Source organism: Anabrus simplex, chromosome 6, assembly GCF_040414725.1.
Source record: "Anabrus simplex isolate iqAnaSimp1 chromosome 6, ASM4041472v1, whole genome shotgun sequence".
NCBI lineage: Eukaryota > Metazoa > Arthropoda > Insecta > Orthoptera > Tettigoniidae > Anabrus > Anabrus simplex.
Window position 1 is genome coordinate 43,753,841 of NC_090270.1, and position 25,618 is coordinate 43,779,458.

Sequence of the window (25,618 nt, forward strand, 5' to 3'; positions counted from 1 at the left end):
AGATAACTCGTCTTCATATGCGTGTCGAAGTCATATTGCTTTGCTTGCCATTTTCAATAGTTTTATGAACATTTAATACCGGTACATAATAACTAATTCATTCGTAATATAGTTTATAACACTTCTTTCCACACATATTCACTGTGCTTCGACCATTCGGGCGTATCTAGATCTTCATATTTTCAAACGATCTTGCCCGAGAGTTGTGGAGCAGTGACAGTTCAACGGCGGCCCAATAAGAGACCGCGGAGCGGGTCACATGATGCTGAAGTCATATCGCGGGAAATTTGAATTTTGGCGGGAGATTTGAAATTTGGCGTGATATTTGAATTTGTAAACAAAGCCACGTGATTTTTTGACAGCCACGTGCTTTTTGACAGCTATCATCCGCCATCTTTTAACAACAACGCATTGCTAACTTCAGTGCTGCCATCTTGACGGCACTAAACCTCATAGTTGCCACCTTAGGCACGCGGTGGCGGACAATTAGAAAAATTCCACGTGCTCTTATTTGTAAGGAAAGCCATGTGCTTTTGACATCTGTCATCTTTAAACAAGAACGCATCGCTAACCTCAGTGCTGCCATATTTACGGCACTAAATTTCATAGCTACCACTTTTGGCATGTGGTGGCGGGCGATTTGAAATTCCACGTCTTTTTGACAGCTGTCAGCGGCCATGCTTAATCAACAGAGCAGCGCGCTGTCATCTTTACGGCACTAAACCTCATCCTTAGGAACGTGGTGGCGGGTAATTTGATAATTTCCTCGTGGTTTTTGACAGCTGTCAGGCGTCATCTTTAACTACATACACATGGCTTAGTACTATCTTGACGGAAGAAAACTTTATAGCGCGGGACTTAGCCACGCCGCGAGCAAGAAAGCTGCCCTTCTCAATTTACTACGATCTTATAGCAAGTTGCCCTTCTCAACATACCGAGCTGCCCTTCTCAACATACTATTTTCTTAGTTTTTAAACCAAGATGCTATTAGAGATGCCGGCCATGCGCGATTGCACTAGATGTCGCCTATACATGGGCTGTTATGAGACGGCCTAGGGGCGATTGCGCAAGATGGTGGCTATACACAGGCTCTTATGGAGAGAGCTAGCTTGGAGGCTACTGCACAAGATGGCGACTACACATACGCTGTTATGGCCTTCTCCTCTTCCTCCTCTGTCAAGACATAGCGTTATGCCTCTATCGAACAAGTTTAAACATGTATCGCGAAGGCGAGAGCGTGCACGTGTTTTTAAACCTGCAGCGATGACGTCATCAGAGTTGTGCACGTTTAGACTTGATCGTTTTTATAAGCTTTTATGGATAGAATAGTAGATGTAAGGATTGCAATAAGTACAACATTTTGAATGCAATGAAATATTTATTTACAATGTGCTACAACAGTTTTCGTTTTGTTGCTGACAAGGTTGGTATGTTTCTTAACAGCTTTTGCGAAGAGGTAGCATGCTTCTGAAGTTGTAATGCCTCCTGCAACATTCAAATGAAACAAAACATTTAGAAATATGTTATACTAAGTATGCCATGCTTTACAAAGAAGATAATGCAGTCCTTACCTTGTTATTCATGTGCTTTACTCTTTTTCCGAATCATCATCATCATCATCATCATCATCATCATTATGTACTAGAAAAGTTCATCTAAACACTGTGTACACTGCTTAATCCTTGGATTTGGTCCATCCAAATCATCATCACTTTTCTCCACTCGACGCTTGTAATGACGATGACAGGTTCTGCATAAAGCTACATAGATCGACATCTTATTGTGTAGAGAAAGGGTGTTCCAAAAATCATCTACGTAAGGGGCAGCGTACGTGGATAAAATCCTGGCGGTAAATATTGAATGACGTATTTTGGCACCTCATCTAAAAACTTCTATGTTTATAGAACATCATAATAGCCTCACTTACTTGTGTGAGATTAATAAGCTGTTGCGTATGAGCATGCGAACAGCGTGAACATTTACAGTTTTATTTGTGGTACTCTTTCTGTTCCATAGCGTACGATGATGAAGCACACACTAATGTTGATGATAAAGGGCTATCCTTGTTTATAATCTGGTAACAATATTCGTTAGTGGATGGTAAGTAACATCACTCATATGAATAATAAGACAATAGGCTGCTGTGTTAGCAGGAATGTTTTCAGATGTTTCAAATTCTAAACGAATATCAACAGGAGATTATTTTATAGGCTCTTCATGATAAGCGCAGTCTAAAATTACAATCGGTGCTTTATTTTTTAATTCGTGAGGCGAAAATATCGGATGATCTATTTTCTGATAATACGATGAATGGAATTTACAAAACATGTCATAGAGCATCCCAAATTTATTTTTCTCAAAGTTAATGTCTATGTTTTCGTAGGAATACGTAATTCCGTTGAGATATAGTCTAACATGTCTTCATTTACAGTGATCAAACAGTGAGCTATCTTTTTCGTGATTGAATTTACGATTGATTTGAAATCAAAATAATATACAATGGCTCCTCAGTAAAACGTGACGTTTTAACAGCCCATCTATGCTTGTTTGTAGGTGGTAACACAGGATATTCATGCAGTTTCCAACGTAGAAAACGTATAGGTAATGGTGTATCATTTTCTACAATCTTCAGCAATGGAAGTTTTTAACGATCAGATAAGGTTACATGTGGAATCCTCCACAATGTACGATGAAGTGTAATTTTCGAGTCTACTGGTGTTTCTGCTTCTTTAAGAGAATTGTAATCATTTCGATCACGGATCAGAATAAGCTCTAGTTTTGCGTTGATTATAATACGTGTAAAGTCTTAAATTCCATACTCATTAATCATCCAGTTGTTAGTAGCTTTTGGACACCATCCTGCCATCCGCAAAAGATTACTTTCTTCATCACAAAAAGATGGGTAGAGTTTCATTGCACTTTTAATACCAACATTTTTCGTTCTATCTATTTCGACATTATTTACTTCATATCGCGCTTCAGAAAAGAGAAAAGCTAGAGCATGGTTGTTCAGTTGTGATGTGCTCGGTCCACTTCCATATGACTTGTCGTCCTTCAATATAGAGGTAGATTTCGTGTGGTAAGGTGTAACATCTTACTGATTAATAATAAAGTGAATTTCATCATTGTTATTTAATCCAAACTAAAAGGTTAGTAGGGGAGCTGTGACAGTTCTAAATCTGGAAATGTGTCAGCATTTTTATGCTGCGTCAGTACCCCAGGTCATTGACCCCGGCCAAGGTCATTGACGCCGGTCGCGTGACCGTGACGTCATCACCACGTGCTCTTGTTTGTAAAGAAAGCCACGCGCTTTGTGCCATCTTTAAACATACCTCAGTGCTGCCATCTTTAGGACACTGAACCTCACAGCTACCACCTTTGGCATGTAGTGACGGGCAATTTGAAATTCCACGTGCGTTTTAGACAGCGGCCATTTTAAAAACAAAGCCACGTGCTTTTGTGACAGCTGCCATATTTAAAGAAGAGAGCATCATGCTGCCATCATGACGGGGCTAAATCCTTATGGGTGCCACCTTAGGCACGTGGTGGTGGGCAATTTGAAAATTCCACGTGTTCTTGTTTGCAAACAAAGCGACGTGCTTTTTGACAGTGGCTATCTTTAAACAACAGACGATCGCAAACTTCAGTGCTGGCATCTTGACGGGGCAAAATGTACATGGCTACCACCCAAGGGACGTGGTAGCGGGCAATTAAAAAAATTCCATGTGCTTTTTTGACTGCTGTCAGCGGCCATCTTTAAACAACAAACTTCAGTGCCTTCCCGACTCCAAGGAGAGCGAGCCTAACCTCGCATCCACCATCTTGAAGGGGCTATCCTTAGGTTTACGACACGATGCCCTACCCGACGCTAATTGCACAAGATGGCGACTATACACAGCTTCTTATGAGACGGCCTAGGGGTGCTTGCGCAAGATGGCTGCTATATATCATGCTGCCATCATAACGGGGCTAAATCCTCATGGGTGCCAACTTAGGCATGTGGTAGCGTGCAATTTGAAAAATTCCACATGCTTTTTGACAGCTGTCAAGCTGACTACGGCTATCTTTAAACAAGACAGCATCGCGCTGCTATCATTAGGGCACTACCTTAGCCACGTGCTCTTTAAATCCACGTGCTATTTTGACAGCGGTCGGTGGCCATCTTTAACTACATGCACATGGGCTACTGCTATTTTGGTACGGAATTTGAGAGGACAAGCAAGCAAGCTTCTACTTGTCGGCACACTTCCAGCAAGGTGTCCTCCTCAACATGCATACTATTATCTCAGAGAACGACCGGACGCCCTTCTTGACGGTCCCCATCTGTATATCTGTCCTTGCGCTGTGCTATTCTGCAACTGAGTACCTATGGCATAAATTCTGCGAGTATGTTTTCGTAGGGATACGTAATTCCGTTGAGATATAGTCTAGCATGACTTCTATCTTGGTGCGGAATTTAACTGAACAATCAAGCAAACTGCCACTTGTCGGCACACCGCCAGCAAGGTGTCCTTCTCAACATACATACTATTATCTCAGAGAACGACCGCACGCCCTTCTTGACGGTCCCCATCTGACGGAGAAATCGCTGACTTGGTCAAGATTCGAACTTAGTGTCAAAGCACGCACCGTACACGACGAGGGAAGCAAGCAGAAAACTAAACCTCTACAGCCTTGGTCTACGATGCGACTGCTGCTCAGCACGACTTAGGCTATTTGCATCTTCGAACTCGAGGACGAGAAAACTATCCTTGTGCGGCAACTGTAAAAACGTCTGCGAAAGTGTTTTCAGACCTAGGAAGGAAACGATCTCAGAGTCAACGGGAGAGGGAGAGGCAACATGTAAAATAAATCTGCTCTGCGAATTTTTACTACTGCTTGCGTACAGAAGTGACTTAGCAAAAATGAGTACACGCGGTAACTTAATGTCCTGTTACTTAGCCGGTTCGAGTCCTGTTTGTGCAGACCCCTTGGTGCTGGAGTAGGCTATGTGCCGGCACCGGGCTGTGGTTTTACAAAGGCTAAATGTTAGGAAGATGCAAGGGCATATTACGCTGTTAATCTGTCGGATAGGGGGGCGCGTTAAGCCTTGTGCAGACCCTGGATTAGGCTATGTGCCGGCACCGGGCCGAATCGGATGGAGGCGTTGAGCAGATCCTTTGGTGATGGAGTATGCTATGTGCCGGCATTAGGCCATAGTAAGCTAAATGCTGGGCATCTGTAAGAGCATATCACGCTGTCGAATGGAGGCGTTGAGCAGAACCCTTGGTGCTGTGGTAGGCTATGTGCCGGCACCGGGTCGAGTCGGATGGAGGCGTTGAGCAGAACCTTTGGTGCTAGAGAAGGCTATGTGCCGAAACCGGGCTGCATTTTTACACAGGCTGAAAAGCTGTAAGAGTATATTACGCTGTCGGATAGGGGGTGTTAAGCAGACACCTTGGTGCTGGAGTAGGCTATGTGCCGACACCGGACCGTGGTGAGCTAAATGCTGCAAAACTCTAAGGGTATATCTGTTGGATGCACCGAGTCTGAGATGCGTAAGCCCCCGGGCAAGAAATATCGTGGGCGTGGGGATGTATTTTACAAAAAACGTTGTTTGATCATGTAAGAATATTTTTTTAGAGTAAGCTTGAGGCAAACAAACAAGGTGCTGCAGCTGCTAGAGTCGGGCAGTGCACACTCGCTTATCGAAAGGAATGTCACGCATAAGCAAGTTTCTCCCTGTACGAAGTCCATTGCTCGCTCGCAACTGTATCATAAGTAATTACACAACAGTAGCTCAATCAGTTCAGTCGCTAAAGCCCTAGAGGCTTCAGGGCCGCAAAGCCACTAGGCATTAAATACTGTAAGTGTTGTTATAAATCGTCGCTCCAGCACAAGGCCCCCGAGTTGTCGCTCGCAAGGGGATACTGTTAGCCGCGCCCAGCTCAGGGATCGAGGATCGTTCCCCAACTACAGCTCGACACAAGCGATGCTTAGATTCAGCTTATGGTCCCATTGTCGTCAACTTAGCACGTTTGTTTTGCTTAGACTCATCTCACAGCACCGACAGCACGTTTGTTTCGCTTAGACTCAGCTCAAGACCCCAACAGCACGTTTGTTTTGCTTAGACTCAGCTCAAGACACCGTCGTTGTCACTACAGCATGTTTGTTTTGCTTCGACTCAGCTCAAGACCCCAATAGCAAGTTTGTTTCGCTTAGACTCAGCTCAAGACCCCGTCGTTGTCACTACAGCATGTTTGTTTTGTTTAGACTCAGCTCACAGCCCTAACAGCTCGTTTGTTTCGCTTAGACTCAGCTCAAGACCCCGTCGTTGTCACTACAGTATGTTTGTTTTGCTTAGACTCAGCTTACAGACCCGATAGCACGTTTTTTGCTTAGACTCAGCTCAAGACCCCGTCGTTGTCACTACAGCATGTTTGTTTTGCTTAACTCAGCTCACAACCCAGACAGCACATTTGTTTCGCTTAGACTCAGCTCAAGACACCGACAGCACGTTAGGTTCGCTTAGACTCAGCTCACAGCCTCGGCAGCACGTTTGTTTTTCTTAGACTCAGCTCACAGCCGCGACAGCACGTTTGTTTCGCTTAGACTTAGCTCAAGACCCCGTCGTTGTCACTACAGCATGTTTGGTTTGCTTAGACTCAGCTCACAACCAGACAGCACGTTTGTTTCGCTTAGACTCAGCTCACAGCTGCGACAGCACGTTTGTTTCGCTCAGACTCAGCTCAAGACCCCGAGCCACCACCAAGTTAACAGTCAGGTTTAGGCGTTGATAACAGCCCTTCTCTTAGGGGATATCGACACGGGAAGGGGCAGCTAGGTCTTAGTCTACTGCACACCTTGAAGGCCTGTGCTTTAATAGTTTTTAACATAGTACCGTCCGCTTCTTTGAAGACACTTAGCTGCATAAACTTTTGTTAAAACTGTAATGCACACGTGCGCAATTTTGCTTTGCTGCCTAGTAACAAGCCCCAGTTCCACCGGATGTAGTCTTGTGTGTAAGACGGATAACAGTTGCAGTGCCCGTGTGTGTAAAGTGCTTTTGTGTATATAAACGAATAACCAATTTACTCAATTCCCTTACTTTGATTCAAGCTCATCATCATCTGCCGTCTAGTGCTATCTGCTGAAAAAGTAAATTTATTTGTTTGCTTATTATTATTATTATTATTATTATTATTATTATTATTATTATTATTATTATTATTATTATTATTTTCTACTTGTTATATATTTACGATTTCTTTTTCTTTGTTTTTTAGAAAATTACCGTCTGCTGTGAACATTCTTCATCTGCACATCTTGAACTAAGCCTAAACTGTTGGTTAGTGTTTGCATTTTTCACAAGCAAGTTGCATGTACAGCTACCTTACTTTTTAACTAGCTGTTGACGAACCGACAAACTTTCGTAGCCTTTCCCTATCCTATTATCACTATGTGCGACGCAAGTGCTAACTTTACTTTAGTAATGCCTACGCCTAGCCTATTCTTTCAAGCTACACACATGTATTAATATTTCTTTGTTTTCTAGGCACATCAAGAATTATTGTCGTTATTCATCCAAGTCGCAGTTTGCAGTCTTTAATCGTTATTCATCCGAGTCGCAGGTGCAGTCTTCAATGTGCAGATCTTAAGGTACGTTTCGATCTTTTTATCGATCTCACATGTTTACATGGTTTTAAAAATCTAAAAACTAGTATTTCGCTTTTTGTAGGAAAACAATGGAGAAGATTAACCAGATAGGTCATATTTCAACTCCTACTACCAGGTCGCTGACGATTCTACCGTTAAATGAACAATTTAAAGTGATTTCGCTACGAAAATTAAAAACAAAATTTGGGGAAAGAATTTTATGCGTCTGTGAGGACTTCCAAGTTTTTCTACCCAATAGATTTAGTGTGCTAACTGATTTAAAATTAGAAGTTCTAAATCAACGTTCTGTTTGCATTATATACCGTGGTATAGAGAACAAATCTTGTGTTATTAGTTTTGTTGAAGCGTGATTATGACTATGAATTGGAAAGCTAGACATACATGTTTTAATCCCATATTATACAACATTTATCATATGTGTTAGATCCAAATTCTTTCTTACTTTTACAAGTAAGTAGAAGCAATGCTAAGACACAGCTGAGTGCCCCGTCTACGCTTCCAAGTTCAGAGCCCCTAGGGCCCGATTTAGTAGCCTCTTACGATGTTGCAGCTTCAAAGTAAGTTCTGTTTTTCTTATCAGTCGGTTTTTCCGATATGGTTTTGTCTTGCTGCAGCCGAATTCTACAACTCAAAATCCTACTTCTGAATGCACTGTCAATTACTTTGATGTTTGTATCAGCTGCAGTTCTACAAGGATTCCGCAACTGTCGCTGCGGAAGGGAAGTCGGATAGGATAGATAACAGTAAAGAGCGTAGCACAAGTAGAAGCAATGCCGAGACTCAGCTCAACGCCCCGTCTACGCTCCCAAGTTCTGAGCCCCTGGGGCTCCCTTTAGTAGCCTCTTACGATGCTGCAGCTTCAAAGTAGGTTTTGTTTTGCTTATCGCTCGGTTTTAGGATATGGCTTTGTTCGCTGCAGCGTGAAAGTATTGTAGTGCCGGAATTTTGTCCCGCGAGTTTGTTTTCAATATTCGCTGTGAAATATTCTGAGTTTTGTTTTTCTAATCGGTCGGTTTGTTCGATATGGCTTTGTTCGCTGCAGCGTCAAAGTATTGTAGTGCCGGAACTTTGTCCTGCAAGTGTTGTTTTCAATATTCGCTATGAAATATTCTACATCTCAAATTTTTTTCTTATCGGTCGGTTTCTTGAATACTTTTCTCAGAAAGCGTGCGTTATTGCTGTCGGTGTTTTGGATATGGCTTTGTTCGCTGCACATTCAAGGTATTGTAGTGCCGGAATTTTACAAAAAACATTAAGTTCGTGTCCTAGAGTTTTTAATATTTACAATAAACATTCTACAGCTTGAACATTTTCTAAGTAAGCATGCGTTTTGTTGCTCTTCTTTAGAAAGTGCACATTATTAGTTTAGATTATAACAACACGTTTTTATATTAGCACGTTCTGCTCGGTCGGTTTCTTGACTATTGCATAATGACACTCAAAATTCACAGTCCGTTCTAAGACAGCAGCTGAAGTCAAAGAAGCATTTAAACATATTGTTGAAGAATCGAAACGCTGCCCAAGGCTTCTTCAAACCGATCAAGGTAAAGAGTTTTGCAACAAGGATATTTCTTCTTACCTCAAGCTACTTGGCATTCAACACTACTTTACGTTCAGCAATCTCAAGGCAAGTGTTGTAGAACGATTTAATCGTACACTGAAAACAATGATGTGGCGAGAATTTACTGCACAAGGTTCATATCGTTGGATTGATCGGCTACCTAGACTTGTCTCTACCTACAACGATACACCTCATCGCACTATTGGAACAAAGCCACGTCTTGTTACAAGGAATACACCTCGCCTAGATGCTATTCACCTTGTAATTAAAACAGTCGATCCGCACCACTATCGCATTAAAGAAGGTGATTTTTTTTCGCATAAGCAAACACAAGCCTATCTTTGTATACTTTTGCAACTCCCAACTGGTGCACTGACATTTTTCTAATTAGGAGTGTTAAGCTTACTAATTCAGTTACGTATTTACTTCGTGATCTCAGAGGACAGCCTATTGAAGGAGGATTCTACATTGAAGAACTGCAAAAAACAAAATATCCTGATCACTATTTATTTGAGCGTGTAATTCGACGTCGTGGGAATAAACTGTATGTTAAATGGCTTGGTTTTAGTGCCAGATTTAATTCATGGATTAATAAAGAAGACGCACTTTAACTCTTGGGTGTGTTTTTAAAATTCTCAATCCTCTACCTCTCCCTTCTTCTAAGTTAACATTATTAGTAGGACATTCTGTAGGATTAATATTAAACAACTCCTGTAATATATTTTATATATATACAAATTTTCTTCAAGTAAATCTGTTTTATCCTTTCTTTATTTTATTGTCTTTGCCACTACCTAGTAACAGTTTTCCTTTTATTCCACCGGCAACGACAAGTGCTGCTATCATATCAGCAACTGAAGCACTAGGTGACGACACACGCAGCATAGCTTTACGAAGCAGATTTTCATCAGCTACACGTCTTAGTTCAGGATTGTTTTGTCGATAAGCAAGGCAGGCAGCATCTAACATATTTATACCAGGAACACCACGTGCCAAGCGAACGTCAAGTCGTGTTCTAGGGCCGCAGAACTCGTAAGTAGGAAGATGAAGCTCGAAGGGAAGAAGATCAATCACTTTATTGATGATCCCATGCCCAGCATGCTTCCTCACCTTTCTCCCAGCACGTTTCTTCACCTTTCTCTTGTTTACTCTCTTCGCAGCCATGATAAGTGTTTATAAGCGATGACAACTCGTTAGTTTTAGGTCCGCGATACAGTTTAATCAGTTGACATGTACGACACTGTCTCACAGAAGGTCTTCTACCCAAACTCACTTGTTCATGATGTAAACTACACGTTTGAAGCTCTGACAAAACAGGATCTTGAGTCCACTCACGAGGCCCCTTATCTCAAATCTTCTTTACAGCATTCGCAGCTACATTAACCAAAAAACGACTTTGGTAATGCACTTAACTCTTCTTCAGTAAACGTGCTTAGTTTTCTTTTGCATGCATAAAACTTTACGATTGCCTGTTCAACTGCGTTACACGCGGTATCAGTTAGAAATGACATGATGTCTTCACTCTACAAATGCTTCTTTCACACTAACGTTATTTTGACACGGCAATTTACATATGTTATTCACCTCCCGGCATGCACTGCATCACAACCAAACAAAGAGCATGCACACATGTTGTAAAGACAGTTTACTTGTTTCTCTACTATGCTTCTACAGAAGAGTTTTAAATGATGGACTCCCTAATTCATGCATGTCGATAATTTCTCACGATGATGGTAGATACTCACGCAATCTTCCCTTCTTTTCACAACCATTTTAAAAAACAAAATCTGCTCTTGACAAATGTGTGTTCATCATTAAAGACAGAAAAAAGATAAGGTATTCCTTCTTCTTCCCACTGCAAACCTAAACATTTTCGATCCATTCAGTCTGCTTTTAGCTGCCTCTGTGGGTCCGTGGTAGAGTGTCGGCCTCCGGATCCCAAGATAGCGGGTTCAAACCCGGCAGAGGTAGTCGGATTTTTGAAGGGCGGAAAAAAGTCCATTCGACACTCCATGTCGTACGATGTCGGCATGTAAAAGATCTCTGGTGATACATTTGGTATTTACCCGACAAAATTAATTAAATCTCAGCCATAGACGCCCAAGAGAGATCCTGTTTACTCTAGGTCCGCTAGATGGCAGACAGAGTAAACCGGAACGTCGAAATTGACGAGCAGACAGCCAGATGGCGTCAAATCGAAATGTCTGCAAACGGTAGCTGAGGCCATACGATTATTATTATTATTATTAGTCTGCTTTTTATCTTCATCTGTTTGCAAACAGTAAGGGGAAGGTGGGATAAATACTGTACTAACAAGTTTTGGTGCCCACAACACACTGCAATCTAACGCAGCCACCTCTTTAAACACAAATTTGTTGCCGTTTACTTTGAAGCCTTGTACATCAACTATTAATGTTCTTGTCATATTTACGCTCTACTCTCTATCACTGTATCTAGAAGTCAGTAAGCAACGATCAAGTCTAAACCTGCACAACTCGGATGACGTCGTCGCTGCAGGTTAAAAACACGCTCATACTCTTGCCTTCGCGATGCGTGTTTAAACTTGTTGCATAGAGACATAAAGCTGTGCCTTGACAGAGGAGGAGAAGGAGGAGTCCATAGCAGCCTATGTATAGCCGCCATCTTGTGCAGTAGCCTCTAAGCTAACAGCTGCCATCTTGTGTAATTAGTGTCGGGAAGGGCATCTTGTCGTAAAACTAAGGATGTCCCCCTTCAAGATGACAGATGTGAGGATAAGCTTCCTCTCTTAGCCGTCGAGAATGCACTGAAGTTTTGTTGTTTAAAGATGGCCGCTGTTAAAAAGCACGTGGAATTTTTCAAGTTGCCTGCCACCACGTGCCTAAGGTGGCATCCATGATGATTTAGCCCCTGGCAGCATGATGCTCTCTTGTTTAAAGATGGCAGCTGTTAAATAACACGTGGCATTGTTTTCAAACAAGAGCACGTGGAATTTTTCAAATTGCCCGCCACTACGTGTCTGAGGTGGCACCCATGAGGTTTAGTGCCGTTAAGATGGCAACACTGAGGTTAGCGATCGTCTTTTCTTTAGAGATGGAGGATGACAGCTGTCAAAAGCACGTGGCATTGTTTACAATCAGGAGCACGTGGAATTTTCCAAATTGCCCGCTACCACGTGCCTAAGGTGGCAACTATGAGATTTAGTGCCGTCAAGATGGCAGCACAGAGGTTAGCGATGCGTTGTTGTTTAAATATGGCGGATGACAGCTGTCAGAAAGCACGTGGCTGTCAAAAAGCATGTTGCTATGTTTACAAATTCAAATTTCGCGTCAAGGTTAACATCTCCGCCAAAATTCAAATTTCCCGCGTTATGACGTCAGCATCACGTGACCCGCTTCGCGGCCTCTGATTGGCCCGCTGTTGAATTGTCACTGCTCCACTATTTCTGATATAGGGCAACATACAATTGGCTACGACTGAATACTGGTTCGGGTAAGTAGTGTAACTTTGGAAACGTCGAAGCGGCGATAATAATCTGCTCTTGGGTTCTGCCACAGCGCTCAGTAACAAAATATACTTACCGCTCGGAGACTCTCATCTGCTTGGGGCGCGATTAGTTCGGGATTCTTCCTCTAAAACTGGTACATAAGGAAATTATATATTACGGATTCTATCGCTACAAAATGAGAATGGACCAGATTAAATGTTTACTAATTAATTTATTTTAATCCTGAAGTTAATTCAATTCCAAAAACTTTAATTGGACAATAAAATTATTCAATTTACTCACCCTGTAGAAGAACAATAAATTAGGTTACGCCATAATCAAAAATGTTATTTTTGATACCACCATTGTGCAATATTGATTAAATGACTGATTTAAACTTAGTTATCTTTCATCTAAATATGTCAGATACAGTGTTTATTTACACAGGGTAACTCTGAGCAGTGTTAGGCTTATCTTTAGTTAATTGACAGAAGCCAAAATTAAAACAAAAATTGTTCATTGAATTATATGTATTGCCACTGCTCCAATAAATGACAGGACCTTCCTGAGAACACACCACGGTTTGGGAGTTTACTGCTCCCTGTTATATTACTATTATTTAAATTAGTATAAAATTAGATATGGCCTCAACTGGCCTTTCATGGCCTGGTATCGGATATGGCCTAAACAATTTTTATCTGAGAGGACATCAAAGTGTAGGGATAGGTTATTTGCTATATTTGTGAGTGCGACAGAGCAAACACCAAAGCATGTTCCTGGAATTCTACAAGAAATGTTAGGAAGGTTATGACGTCACTTGTTGAATTCACAGAAAATTTCGAAATCCCCTTAAGCAACGTGGCTAAAGGGTGGTGGGGTAAGTTGCTAAAACCCGGTGATATGACCGCAGGGTCGCCGGAGGTTGAGGAGGGTCTAAAGCTGCATTACTAATGAAAAATGTCGGCAGATGGTGTGGATTACCAAGTACGTTTACAACTTGTTCGGATGGGGCAGAAGCTTGTTTTTGATCGACTGAATCCCCAATGTCTAACGGATTGTTCAGTTCCTCTTCAGTATTGACATTTAATGGGGAAGGATAGTCACTCTTCACACTTTTAGACCCAGACAACAATTGATTAAATTTATTAGATAGCTCAGAAATATGTTCAGCCAGGGAGTTAACCATAGTAGAATGTTCATCACTGAGTTTTAGAGACAATAGATTCCCCACTCTGCTGTAAAAGTGAAACAGACTAGGCTGAACACGTTTAAGTTGGTTACCGCGGGGTTCTGATCCTTCAATAAAATTTAACGGAAACAATGTCAGCATTGTTAATGGTGATCGTGGATAAAGCGTCATCAACTTCCTTCTCTCCATCCGCAGGAATACTAATAGGCAAATCCAAAGAATCTTTGAGTCTAAGTGCATTTGTTGCAACCGTGCCACGAGATTGGACCTTTCTAATAGCTAGTTCATAAATGAGTTCTTCCTTGCGCAAATACCAAGGTGAAAGAACATCTCTAGGACCGTACATACTGAGAAAAAAGTCACAAAATTTTGAAAGATCGGAAAATCGAAACATTTCTGGTGTTCAATTTCAAATTTTAAGGAAAGCCATCAAAAGGTGCTTTGTCCAGGCCCATTCAACCATGCTGTACTACCACTTGCTACAAGAATATCGTGGAACGAAGAGGTCTAAGAAGGTTGCGTGGTGAGTGGACGGACAAGGAAATGACCAAAGCATAATTTAAAGGACTAAATTTTGAAATTTTTTTTCCTTCCTTACCTTTTATATTTTAAAATTTGATTTATAGATGATTTGGAACAAATAACAGTTGAATAGAATAATAATGACTTCCTCAGCTCTGATAACAACAGCGGATTATAAGTCCAAAATATCAGGTACAAGAATTAGAGAGAATTATCAACACGATAATATACAAGGGATGAGCATTATAGCTCTGAACAGGTACACTGTTTTATAAGAGCCTTTTTGCTTCACTCACTTAGATCATCTAGAACAGGGCCTCTCAAACGCCTAAAATCTCACGCGTGCAAACAGCGGCGCAGAGTTCCTGTGCACAGTGCATCGGTCCCGCTCGGCTCGGAACGGCCCGGCTCGCACCAATGCTTCGTCTCTGAGCTACTCGGCTGAAGCTCGGCTCAACTCAGCTCGGATTTGGAGCGCTACGGAGCAAGTGAGGAAGAGGGAGACAGGGAGAGCGAGCGAAACAGGCGTGGGAAAAGAGAGAGACAGTGCTATTGCTCCAAATCGAGGAGTGGGGGTCTGCACACTGGTCAACCAAGCGAAGTCGTCTTTTGCACCGTGCGCAGTGCATGCACCAGGCGCATGCACCCTGAGAGGCCCTGATCTAGAAGGTTGAGCTCCAGAAGTTAATATAGCCCAGCCTCTCAGAGGCACAACTTTCTTAAAAGGTTATGTCTGACAAACTGCAAATAATGTATTTACAGGCATTTCTTCTCAACAGTTTGGTACACACTGGTATATAAACAATTACGAAATAAACAGGAGCATTGAGTGCCCATTCTAAATGGCCTTAATGTAAAAAGGAAGAGTTTAACATGATCGGCCATGAACAAATGGCAAGGAGACAAAACACTTGCACTCCCTTTTGAAAAACTCTTAAAACCCTAAGTGAGCTTATGGCCCGGTTGCAGAGACTAAGCCTATTCTACAGAGGGGTGACTAAACGAAACATCAAATGCCAAAAAGTGTTAAGAATTTAGTGTTTTAGAAAATTTTAGTCACCGCATACCAAGTTGAATGGGAATCAGCAGAGGATAATGACGCTTTGTTCCCTTAGTGTACATGTTTCCCAGCCAAGATTTGAACAGAGTCCTCAGACTTGCAGAAAATGTACATTTAAACCATGAAATGAAAAATTTACGTGAATGAAGTTTAAAACCTTCCCCTCAAGCTATCTGCCTGGAGACATCACATGTTAAGAAATTTCTGCCATGACCTTGAGTAGTTGGGCCTTCCGAACGCCGACCTGCGGCCCCTGCCTCCGAGTAACACAGCGCACGCACTAAACCGGAGCGTTGAAGATGACAATATGGCCTTAAAGCCCCCAGCTTTTATAGCCTTTCTAGGGGAAGTTTTCAAAATTATTTTCAGACAGGCTGGATGCCTATACACTCCTCCATTTTAATTGGGTAGAGAAAATATTCGAAAAATTCCTTATTGGTTGGCAACTAAGGAAGAAGGAAGCAGTAGGAGTGTTGATAACTTTGATACATGAACAAAGCCATAATCAAAATCGAATGTTATCCAACTTTAAACATTCGATTTTCCCTTAAGAATTAATTTTCCTTAATCGCGCCAGAGGGGGCACTTAGGCCGATGGTAGAGACATCTAACAGTTGCAAATCCAAGTATATCAGTTCAAGTTCAATAACACAGATGGCCTTACAGAAGGCGCGCAGTTTAACTGGACGGAGAAGGTATCCCGCCGTACAACATCAATAATAATAATAATAATAATAATAATAATAATAATAATAATAATAATAATAATAATAATAACAGTTATTATAGCAAGCATTCACAGTGGAAAATAATAAGGTCAGAGAGTTCCAGGAATGTAGAGATTGGAAATGATAAATGTAGTAAAGGAAGTCTCAGTTTCAATAATAACAGTTACTTTTACTTCAACAAATATACCGTGTACACTTCCGACCAGCGAGGAATATCAACTACGAATTGCAGGAATAATTTCTAGTGCGAGTTTAAGATAAGTTACCCAAAAATATTAGCCCAAGAAGCTTAGGTCATTACATTACAAGAAAGAGTGATAAAAACAACTTTAGTAAAAGCAGTTGAGCTACGTCCATACATGTACATACATCTGTGGCGGAAATTTTTACAAACACTGATGTGCCGGGGGAATACATTTGGACAATAAATAACTGCTATATAAATTTAGGCAAGAAAATAATAAGCTAATTTAATATGATCAACAATCAAATTCACTAAAAATTGGTAGACAAATAATGAAGTAGAAAGTTGTTAAATTCCATTACAAAATATCTTAAGGATCTACATACTATAAGTCATACCATTTTTTTAACAAGGTATAGGATAGGCTGGGGGATGGAGGAAATTAGGGAGCTGAGAGACAAGACCAGAAAATATTATTGTTTGATGCACGAAGCAATGAGTCCAAAACACACGAGGATTTGCATAATACATTAAAGATTAGAAGAGTTCGAATGCACTGAATGACACTGTGAGCCCTAGAGTAGTTCAGTTTGTAGCCCGTTGATACAGAATGAAAAATAGTGGCCTTTAAGTCGATGATTCCCCCAACTCCGTCAGCAACGACGAATAATATAATAAGAGAATATACACTGACTGAGCAAATGTCATGGGATAGTGGAGCACTGATGCCCAGGTGTGTTGTCTGCGCAACACACGCCCCCTGTTCCAGCGGCAGTTGTATAGGAGACCTTGTGAGCAGTGGCTGTGCATGTGACAGGTGTCACATGGAAATTCGTCGTGAGCTGACACCGTTCGAACGGGGTATGGTGGTCGGGGCCCGACGGATGGGAAGTGCGATTTCGGAAGTGGTGCGGGAATTCGGCTTCACACGATCAACCGTGTCCAGGGTGCAACGTGAATGGTTGAATGCGGGTATCACCGTCCAAACAGATGAACGACCGGCCGTCCAGCCACCCTCGATGACCGTGACCGGCGACATCTATGACGGATTGTCAATAGTGACAGACGGTCAAACCGTGCAACAAATCACGGCTCAATTCAACACAGGCCGTTCTAGACACGTCTCCCAGTGGACAATCCGTAGAAACATGGGTTCTATAGGAGTATGGGAGCCGGCGCCGCACATGGGTGCCACTGTTAACCCAACGTCATCGGGCACAACGACGCACATTTGTCGCCAGTCACCAGGGATGGACACTGGAATGGCATCACGTGATATGGTCGGACGAATCACGATTTCAACTGCACCATGCCGATGGGAGGCACCGTGTATTGCGCAGACCACATGAAGCGATGGATCCCGCCTGCTCCGAAGGTGTGGTCCAGGGCGCTGGTGTCTCTGTTATGGTGTGGGGTGCATTTTGCTGGTATAGAATGGGCCCCCCTAGTTGTTGTGGAAGAGACTTTCAATGGTACGCGGTATGTTGAGCTGCTCGGAGACCATCTCCACCCATTTTTGGTCTTCCAGCGCCCAGACGGTTCTGCGATGTTTCAAGATGATAACGCGCCACCACATCGCTCCCACGTCGCCCGGGAAAGGTTTCAGGAACATGCAGCGGAGGACCAGCGACTGCCATGGCCGCCCAGGAGCCCCGATATGAACCCTATCGAGCATATCTGGGATGTCCTGGAAGGCAGGCTCCGTGCCATGGATTCTGCACCCACGAACAGACCAGCATTGGCGGCCGCTCTGCAAACGATTTGGTGTCAGCTGCGTGCAGAGGACTACCAGGGACTTGTCGACTCACTTCCACGGCGTCTCACTGCAGTTCTCAGGGCCAGAGGAGGCTCCACATGCTATTAGGTGATTATCCCATGACATTTGCTAAGTCAGTATATCACATTATTTGCTCTCTAGGTCTCACCTGGACATTAGTTGCAGTAGATGGAACAGAGAACCAACTCTGTCCAAGATAATGTGCTCGCACATCCAGCAGGGAACGGGCTCTTGTTCAACTTCCCGGGTTAGGCAAGTGGCACATATTTATATGAATGTGAATTCGTTCTGGAAATTACAAGAAGCAGAATTGCCATCAGGGGAGCGGGAGAGTCATGTGATAGGTTAAGATGGCGGCCAGTATGCGAAGAACAAGAGTGGAAGAAAGTTCTCTTTAGAATGAAGTACCGGGGATATGCAAAGTAAGTCCTGAATGTTTGTATCACAGTACACACCAAGCAGACAAGTAGTGGACGCTGTTAAACCAATTCCAGGGGCAGAAGCGTTAAACTTCTGGTGCAATATCTCAGCTTGTTCTCGATGGACGCCAAGAAAGTACACTTCGCACTTAGAAAAATTAAGAGGGAGTGGAATGCTTGAAGCTTGTCTGCGAATGTTGTCCAGAAATGAAAGGACGAAGTCTGGTTCATCAGCAATGGTACCGTCATCCACATACTAAATGTCTAATTCAGTATTAACCCCTATGCTGCCATGTTCGACTTGAGTGGAAAAGAAGGGGAAATGGCCTTTGCACTGGTCTACGGCATGATGCTGCCCAGTGGCGGACCGAAGAACGTCGCTCTTAAATAGCGCGAGTTGGTGCGAGTCTCGCCGGGTCACGCCGCACTTCTCGCCCGTTAGTGTATTGTTTGTACGTCGCATGCTTTGTGTGTGGAAGTGGGTGTATTTTAATCACATATACGTTTTAGAATCGTAATTTACACTGCACAGGGTGACTTCAAGACATAATGAGTGCGCAGCCGAAGAAAAAGAAACCCGAGGACAACATTTCTAAGTGGCTTTCCGAAAGTACGTCAGAGGAAGATGATGACGATTTTTTCTGTGACGTGAATAGTGGATCAGAGTTTAAAATAGGTGATAGTGATGACGGCAGTAGTGAGACTGACAGTGAGTCTGGTGAGGCTACGGATAGTCCTAGGTTCGTTGTGTCTGGTGCATGGAAAGAAGTCTGAGAGACGTGATGAAAGTGTCGGATATTGCTATGAATAACGTACCTAATTTTTGTGGGGTCATCGGTGTGAAAAATATTGAAGGGCTTTCACCATTTGAGTGTTTTATCAAATTATTCTCTGAAGAAATTTATGAACATATCGCACGAGAGACTAATGATTATTTTTTATTGAAAACTGAAACAACTGTGAGATTTTCTCCGTACAGTCGCTACTGGAAATGCACTGATGTACAACCAGAGAATGTCAAGGCGCTCATTGCTGTAGAAATAGGTATAGGAATGTGTGACAAACCCTCCCTGGAATCCTATTTTCGAGACAGTTTTTGGCTGACCACTACTCCCGGATTTTCTGGAATTTTCTCCCGAAATCAGTACCAGTTTATGAGGTCATTTTCGCATTTCAACAATTAATCAGATAACAAAAGGCCTTGACCGATATGATTCTCTTTTCCAGATTAGGCCAATCATAGTTTTTACCAAGGACTGCTATAGTGATATTTTTGAGTGTGGATGAGATCACTCTGTCGAAGAGAGCATGCTGAAATTTAAAGGTCGGCTATCATTCAAGCAATATCTACCCAGTAAACCATCATCCAAGTAGGGAGTGAAACGTTGGTCATTATGCGATTCATGTACAGGTTATTTGTTGAAATACAACGTATACACTGGCAAATGTGAGTTACAAGTAGCACCAGATGATAGGCAATGCTTATAAGTAGTAAAAGAACTGATGTCTGGTCTACAACATGTTGTGTACATGGATAATTTTTATACACGTGTGCAGCTTTTTACCGACTTACTGTATTCAGGCACTGGTGCTTGTGGCACCATGACGACTCTCGGAGAGTATGAAGGTGGTGAAAATGAAGTGGGGAGATTTGCCAAGAGAAAAGATGCTTACCTGCACATGGTAAGATACTGGAAGAGTAAACATTGGGTAATGCTGGGGCACAACAGGTGGAGGTGAATTCGAAGAAGGCAAAACGCAAAGTGTTAAAACCAAACATTCAGGTAACACAAAACAAAAGCATTGGGAGGTATCGATCGGTTTCATCATTACGGTTCGACTTATCCATTTGATAGACGTACCCTGAAATGGTACATGGTACTGTGGCACATTATAATTGAAGTTTCTATCATAAACGGCTGCATTGCATACAACATTCAGAACCCAGGGAAAAGGTTATCCCACAGAAAATTTCGGGAGAACATTATCCACAGCCTCTTGGAAAATGAGGAGCGCCGGGAGCCGAACAAATGGGGAAGGAAACACTTAACCCGTACTTTGGCAGCCAGACAGACAGAGGCATTTTCCAACAAAATTTGAAGACAAGAAATACGAACCTAATATTTTGCTGTGTGTTCTATGGAAAAAGAAAGGGAAAGGGGCCTGCCGACGTAAACAAACAAGGTACTTCTGCAAACAATGTCCAGACAATCCACCCTTGTGTATTGTGCCATGCTTTGAGAAATATCCCACCATGAAGCGTTACAGAGAATACTGCATGTGCCAATAACGTACTAATCTTCACTGTTGACGGGTATGGATTTGTTCGAAAAAATAACTACTATCGATTTACAAGAAAACAACTTACAATTATTCTCGTTTAGTTTTTGCAGTGTATTTATAGAGTATGTAAATATTCATCTCGGTGAACAGAACAGACTACCTCATTCAGGAGTTGGTAGAAAGTAAAATTCAAAGGTTTGGAATTTTTCCTGAACTATAGGTCCATAATTTTTGTATAATTTCTATTGCATTTTGCAGTGTATACACAGTGTTTCCTTCCACAGTGTCACATGCGTATATTACCATATTACTTTTAGTGCTGTAACATATTTCTGTGAACGTGAACAACAGTTCCTGTAATTTTTTCACTAAATTTATTTTTCCACAATTTTTTTACAGTGTGATCATGTGGTGTGAATATTCTCAAACTATTAATTTTATATGATTTTTAATATTCGTTTGATAAGCAAATCACGTTATTTGTCTTATTTGATTCACTTTCTATGGCTTAGTTCCATATTTTCAGAGTACGGTAATTGTACTCTATAATTATTGTATATGTTTTGTATAATTGGTATTGACTTTTGCAGTGTATATATTCAGTGTATTTTCCTTGACGTCAGATATTTATGTTACATTAGTATTTCCTAGTGTTCTAGAGTAATTCTGTGAACAAGAGCAGTCAGTTACTATTAATTAAACACAGAAGTAAATTTTGTCGTTTTTCCTCTTTTTTACAGTGCACTTGTGTAGAATGTCAATATTATTCTCAAAATACTACTTTTAGGTTGTTTGTTACACTTATTTAAGAAGAAAATCAGATTGTTTGAGATAAAATTAAATATTCATTTTTCGTTGCTTAATTGAGCATTTTCACAATAAAGCTCCAAATTTTATTCAGCAGCATAGAGGTTAACAGAGTTAACAATCGACAAAAAAATTGCAGAAAGAGCAGGACCGAGTATACCACCCCGCTGGACTCCACATTGAGAAAGTATAATTTCTTCGGCAAGAAAAAGAAAAGGTCGCTAGGATGAGAATAGTACTGATATACTGTACATACGGACAGATGGAAGGAAATTCATTCTCCAATTTCGTTGAAAGGATTACGAAAGCTTTCGGGCACTGATGAGGAGACTAATAATAGATACGTGCGGCATGGACAGCAGCTTCAGCTCCATTGAGAACACACACTCCAGGTTGGTGGGAAGATACAACCTGTGATATTAAAGTTCGGTGAATAATCCTGTACTATCAACATAGATGGACAATGCTCGACAGTGACCTTACTGTCCTTCAAAATAGTCCCCTTCCATAACTAATCACTGCTGAGATCGGCGATACATGTCCCGGAAACTTTTCAAGAAGACTTCCTTTGGGATGGTGTTCAAAAACCTCGTCACGTTTCGATGGATGTCAGGAATATCGTCAAATCTCTTTCCTTTCAAAGTGGGTTTGAGTCGTGGGAATAGGAAGTCTGAAGAAGTGAGATCTGGCGAGTATGGGGGATGTTCATCTGGCACCAACCCCTTTTTCTGGCATGAACTGTTTGATGATATTGGTTGTGTGTGGGCGAGCGTTGTCACGAACAAAAAACCATGAACCTTGTTGTGCGTACTGTGGTCGTACCTTGCGTAGACGTTTCATGAAACGGGTCAAAATTTAAATGTACCGTGCAGCATTCAACGTCGTTCCCTCAGGCAGAAATTCCTTGTGGAAAATGCCTTGACTATCGAAAAAGGTGATGAGCATCGTTTTGATGAGTGAATTTTCTGCTCTGATCTTTTTCCAACAAAGGGATCCCGCAGAATGCCATTCCATGCTTTGTCGTTTCGTTTCAGGGTCGTATCTGAGACACCAGGTTTCATCCTTTGTGACGATACATTTCAAGAAATTTGGTGACGCATCCACCGTTTCGACAAAATCCTGTGAAGCCTCTAAACGTACCTGCTTCTGATTGTCAGTCAAGTGATGTGGCACAAGTTGAGAACACGTTTTCCTCTTTCCTAACTTCTGGGTAACGATTTATCGCACGGATTCACGGTTAATCTGCAGTTCATCCGCTATCATACGCACATTTAATCATCGATCGGTCGTGATTATTGTCCTCACCTTCTCAATGTTTTCGTCACTGACGGCGGTCGTCGGTCTTCCGCTACGGGGGTTGTCAGAAACACTTTCCCGGCCTTCTCGAAAACGGGCGAACCACTCGTACACACACGTACCAGCATCGCATGCGTTTCTTTCGGTGTAATTCCAAGCTTAAAAAACTCTACATTGAACTTTTGGTCGTTGATGTTCCTATTCGCAGTTCAGAATCAACGCACTAAACACGCACTGTGTCAAACAGGTCTTACACGGCACATACACGATGTTCAACTGAACAAGGTTGGGAGCAAGTCGTCAAAACCCGCTGCAACGCAGGTGCAGCGTTGCGTGTCGCCAGTGTTGCCAGATCGACCGTTCTGACTTTATTCACCGAACTTTATTGTCACAGGTTGTAAGAAGTCAATAACTGGTGTACAGATTCTGTATCATAAGATTTACGCAGCCAACGGACGCCAAACGGTACCGATAACAATAGAGTGAAAGCCACCACATTTCTTCTTCAATGCGGTGAGTGAATCACCAAAGAATAATGGGCGAAATTCCAAAGGGACACTACCACAGATAATGTGTTCAAGCAATTTTCGAACCGATCTCATGAGTTGCTCCGTTGAATCAGGCCCTTGGCATCGGAGAAGGTCTTTCAGGACCTACGCAAAAATGTCGTCCAATCCACCAGCAGATCCAGAAAGAAAAGAAGATATGGCATTAAGAAGTTCTGGAATCAAATGCTTTAGCCATGTGAATGTAAACGGCATTCAATTGGGTGTTGTTAGCGATGGTGGAGGTAACATATTTATTGAAGACAGATAGGTTTATTATTTACTTCCCATATAGATTTTGATAACGTAAAGTAAAAAATGCTGCTTGATATCCTAAGAAAGCTGAGAATAGCATTCACGGAGAAAAGAATACTCTGCCACCTCTACAAGAACTAGACAGCATTGACAGGCTAACAGAGAGTGGAAGCTAAAATGTCACCATTATTACCCCCTATGTGTGTCCGACTCGTTGGATGGATGGTCAGCGTCCTGGCCTTAGGTTCAGAGGGTCCCGGGTTCGATTCTCGCCTGGGTCGGGGATTTTAACCTTCATTGGTTAATTCCAGTGGCCCGGGGGCTGGGTGTTTGTGCTGTCTCCAACATCTCTGCAACTCCCACACCACACATAACTTAGTTCGTAATACTACCTAGCACCAGGTGGGCGATGAAGGGGAGGGCATTGATTGCGCGCGATGTTTAATTATTCTTTTCGTTGCTATGGTAATCAACAAGTTACTGTAGAACAAGTTATACCGAACAGAGTCCACAGTTCCTTCTCTACCCTCCTCTCCATTAAGGTATGTTCAGTGTTGGTAGAAATGTTTCATTTTTCTACATCCTTCTTTATGTGTGTGTCTGAAATAATTTTTCAGCATTTCTTTTCCATGGACCCCTCCGTACCGCTACCTCTGAACCATTTAAACATGCCATTATCTGTGTTTAATTACTGTCTCCCTGCATTGGTCTGGATACTTTAGGTCCGTGCAGTGACAAATCTATTGGTCTGCGAACCAGCAAACGTTAGAAGCTGCGACGTGGCTTTAGGCCTCTATTTCTTATTAATATTAAATCATAAGTGGCGCAATCTATGCTTTGCAGTGTTCAGATCCGTAATTGCCGCATGGTTAGTGACAAAGCGACTGGACTGGATAGGTTAGATCCGGCTAGTGACAAAATCATTGGTCTGGATTCGTTAGGTCCGCGGCTTTAGGCCTCTATTTCCTATTCATATTAAACCGTAAGTGGCGCAATCTATGCTTTTCAGTGTTCAGATTCGTAATTACTGAATCGCTACGTCTGAACTATTTTAACCTGTTGTTATTTCTGTTTGGTGTTCATATATAATAATCGCTGGTGGTTGCACGAATGGGCATTGCCATTGCCTGAAGATTTGCCCTATGAAACGTCACTCTCATAATTCAAGACAGCGAGGGGTTATTATTCTTACTTATTTTATATGCTTATTCTCTAGCATTGCCTCATTCTCTTAGGTCTTTTTTATACCGCGTAAGTTGGTCATAAATTCTTGTTTTCTTGAATTACAGGTACGACATTTCATTGGCGCAATCTTCAACCAATGGCAGAGTCCATTCGCTCACGGTCAGCCACGATTCATTGTTATTTATCCTGGCCAGCCTTATCTGAAGTTATACCAACACACGAGTAACGCTGACATTCACCATAGTATGTCCGTTTCCATGAAATTTTCGCTTTTTTCTTCCCTCCACATCAGCTTTCAGAACCCATTTTATAAACACTCACAATGAAACAAACTCTCTAGTCACAATAGGAAAGACCACATGGCCACAAGGAAGCTGATATACACTGACTGACAGAGCAAATGCAACACCAAGAAGGAGTGGTTCGAAAGGGATGAAAGTTGGGGAAAACACAGAGACGGTACGGACGAATAATTGATGTTTATTTCAAACCGATATGCAGGTTACACAATGCGCACGGCATCGACTCAGTAGGATGTAGGACCACCGCGAGCGGCGATGCACGCAGAAACACGTCGAGGTACAGAGTCAATAAGAGTGCGGTTGGTGTCCTGAGGGATGGTTCTCCATTCTCTGTCAACCATTTGCCACAGTTGGTCGTCCGTACGAGGCTGGGGCAGAGTTTG